Here is a 4,062-nt window from a genome sequence, read left to right on the forward strand (position 1 = left end):
TGTACTCAAGTACCTCTGAGTCTGCACTAAAGGCCATTGCATCTTCCTCCTCCTCACCAAAAGAAAAAAAGTCCTTTTCATTGGCGCTGCTGTGTGCGCCGGCAACTCTGTTTTTATTCTCAGCCGGCTCTGCATCATGGGGTAGAATGCGACACTCCGCGATGAGCAGCCCACGCGCCGCTTCTCTCCGGTCCACTCCACTTATCCACCGAACTTTAAATTTTGCCAATGTCAAGGCAGCCAATAAAGCTTCCCTGCTCTCCAACACCGGTGCGAATCGCGTCTTGATAGCCTAGGACGAAACGTACCGTGTGGAGCTTGTAACTATTGCGCAAGTGTGCAGATGGCAGTGTCGCTGTTAAATCTTACCATGGGAAAAGTAACATAAAGCTGAATTGAAAAATGAACTACGTTTCGTTACCAAATTTTCAGTAGTAGTGCGTTACACTACTTTTTGCCCAAAAAAGTAGTTACGTTACTGTAACGCGTTACTTAGTAACGCGTTACACACAACACTGCCGAGGGGCGGGATAAACGGTTGTCTTTCAAACTCCCTCTGCACGCGATAGGATAGCGCTACAACCAACCAGAGCAACGAAGGTGAAGCAGAGCTTGTTGATAGATTAAACATTCACCGTATCCGGTCTGCTAAACTCTGAACACATCTTCCCTTTTTAAGAATGACTTCAGTGCCGTTCTTTTCTCAGAGAAAAGCTTAACTAATCCAAAACTTGTTCCTGAAACATGTTTGTTCATCTTGAGCTAAGGATTCCAACGATATAAGACACTTGAGTCTCTGACTGACGGGAGTTATGAGTGACTTCATGCTTTTGATCACTGTAGCGCCACCATCAGGCCGATTGGGGCAAGACTTGGTGACGTTGTAGATGAGGTGATTACTGCTGTCCCACAAAGTTTCAATTGGATGTGCGGTTTAGTCTGTCCGTTCAATTTTAGGCCAGAATGCTGATCTTTAAAAAATCCTAGAAATAACAATAGGGTTTCAGGAGAAAATGAGCCTACATGGGGAGGAAATCCTCCATGTCTCAGCTTGCGTTGCTTCTTTGGCTACTGTTATTGCTGAGTTTGTTCTTGCAGGAGCCAATGGATGGAGTAGATGATAACCAGGGAATGCAGACGTTTGCGATCAACATCTGACAGAGCAGCAGAACATTAGAGAGAGAGATATCAAACACAGACAGAACAACAAACACTGCCATTCACCAATCATCACATAACAGGGCGTAACGACCAGAGTAGTGTGTTAAAATTATTTATAACTCGATGATCAGGGTAGTTATTTCTGATAATAAATATTTTAGAGACACTCAGATTCCAGCTGTTATGAATGAATCATAAGTTTTTAATAATAATTATCACACAAACATACAAAGAATTGAAGTTAATTTCCCTCCAAAAAAATATTTGTGCGTTTTACTTCAAGGCAAGTCCAAAAACTCAGTATTTGTCAAACTAAAACAGCTTATTAAAAATAAAAACCTTAAGTATTAGGAAAACAACTACAACATTCAGGTCCACTTCTGATTTGTTTATGATCTGTGGTAAAAGAGTTTAGCATAGCTTAGACAAAATCCTCTATTGAGGCAAGTATTTACATGTTGATGAGCGCCAGACAAAAATAGAAACAAGAAGAGTGCTGCCAAAAGAATGATCTAAGAAAGCTAGACTAGACAGAGGGTATTTAAGTGAAGACGAACAGTGATAATATTCTTACTAACAAGATTTCATGATAAAATCACTCAAAAATCACAGCTTGTTCACACAACTGAACTAAGAGACACAAAATTGAAGCAAAATGTGACACGACAGGACTTACTTTCACATACCAACAATTAAAATGGTCGAATCAGCACCTCATAAAACATCACGGATGTTTGTTCACAGCTTCAGTGAATTATTGTTGCATATTTCACCAGGAGATATAGATATATACCAAATTTAAGGAGACTCACTACAATTTAACGGGATTGTTTTATCAAGTATACATACATTTGTGTGTTATTTCTTTAACCCTCCTCGATCAAGTATTTCTCAGGTTTAATAGCAGAGCAACACTGTGTAACACATACTGTGTTGTGTGTGTGTCCATTAACAGTCACTGAATTGAATAAATACACTCGCAAAAAGTGTTTTACAAACTTTACAAAAAAATCACTACATTTCCAAGCTTATTAAAGATGGTGTTGAGTGTGTTCTGATGAATGATTGTGTTAGTGGGAAAATTATAAACATTAACATGTTGATAACAGTCATCTCCAGTAAAAACACCAGCAAAACACACAGTATCAGTAGAGCAGACGCTCCGTGTGTGTGTGTATGTGTAAAATAATGCCCGTCTGGTTGAGGTAATCATGGAAACAGTCAGTTTTATCATTTATAAGAGGATGTAAACAGATGGGCGAAATAACTGATGTCAAACTAGATCAGAATTAGTGAAAATGACCAGAAACGGAGATAATCTCTCACTTTTTCTGTCTGGACCACAGCTTTAATAAACCTCTTCAGACTGAGAAACATCAGGCACTCACTGATCTCTGATAATAGTGTTGCTCTGTTGTATACTGTTTAAGGCTAAATGTGTTATTTTATCATTTATAGGGGTGATGAATTGAGAAATCAACTTTCCCCTGAGCTTTTGATATATAAAAGGTTGTGGTAATATAAGATTATCCTGTAAATTACAGATATGAGAACTTCCTTGTTAGTCAAAGAAAATCTTTTATAGACACCAGGCCCAGATAAACGATTGTGCGCTTCATCCTGACGTCATGTAGTGGCGAAACACCGCCTCTACAGAATAATGAGCACGTGTAGTTCAGCAGCCCCACCAACCGACTCATCGGATCAAGCTATAGCCAGCAGCAATAAACATGTTGAAGAATATAGCAAGATATTGCGCTATTCCTGGTCGTGGAAGAACAAAGTCGCTGCATAAGCTTCCTTCGAATCCTAATATTAGGAATGAGTTTTTGAATTTTATTTTTAATGAAGTTCCAGCTGACGTGGGGAAGACATGTTCACTTCATTTCACCGCGGGATCGTTTGTAAACAAATCTCACAATGCTTTTCTTCTCTATTGGATCCGACAGGAATGGTGCAACACACTTATGTGAGTAAAACATGTTTTTTATATGTAATAGTATTGCATTGTTATAGATCGTTTTGCTAATGTGTACGTGTCTCACAAAGCATCCCTTTAGCACGCTGGACTCAGACATGTATGGGCCAGGGTTCGCAAAGCCCAACTTTTTTGGAGCTGTGTTTTTTTCCCGACAGGCTACCAAAACGTAAGCCAGTCAGCAGGCCGATTAATCTCAAAATATTCCTTTATTGATCTGCTGTTCACACTCTCGAGTTGACATTTGAAGTGCCTGCGGTTCGCGCTTATATCGAATGATCGTGTGGGCTATGTGTAATACAAAAATAACAATCCAATCAATCGCGGGTGGATGAGAAATAAATCATTGTGTTTGTTTGATAATGACGTTTACGAGCCCTGTGGTCGAGAATCATTTCTCACTCATGTGAACTGAACTGGAGCTGAAGCTCATTAAATATCCAATCCTATCCGTGGGCGTTTACTTCCAAGTCTCTGACACGCCCATCAAAACCCACCGTTCAGGAGAGAGCCTCAAAACAAGTGTAGAAAATAGCCTATTACTTATTGATTATGATGTTTATGAATGTAAAAACCACACAAACATCATTAGTTGACAACAGTATAAAAAAATAAAAAAAGCCAGTTCATGACCCATTTAAATAATTAAAAACAAAACTAGCAAATCAGTTTTTGATGTCATATTTAAATAGGAATGTAACAGGTGAAATTTGACTGGTATTGGTATCAACCAATGGAATCCAGTGGAAAGAGCAACGAGAGTTGATCCTCATCTCTTATTTCCTAATTCTCTTCAGTGTCCCTTTCAATGAAAGTATCAAATTTAGATAAATAATGTTACATTGTTCTATTAGCATCCTCAGAGTCTGACTGATGTGTCCTCCTCCTCAAAGGAATGTAATTTTGGATCAGGTGGCGAGTTA

Source organism: Pseudorasbora parva, chromosome 14, assembly GCF_024679245.1.
Source record: "Pseudorasbora parva isolate DD20220531a chromosome 14, ASM2467924v1, whole genome shotgun sequence".
Classification (NCBI taxonomy): Eukaryota; Metazoa; Chordata; class Actinopteri; order Cypriniformes; family Gobionidae; genus Pseudorasbora; species Pseudorasbora parva.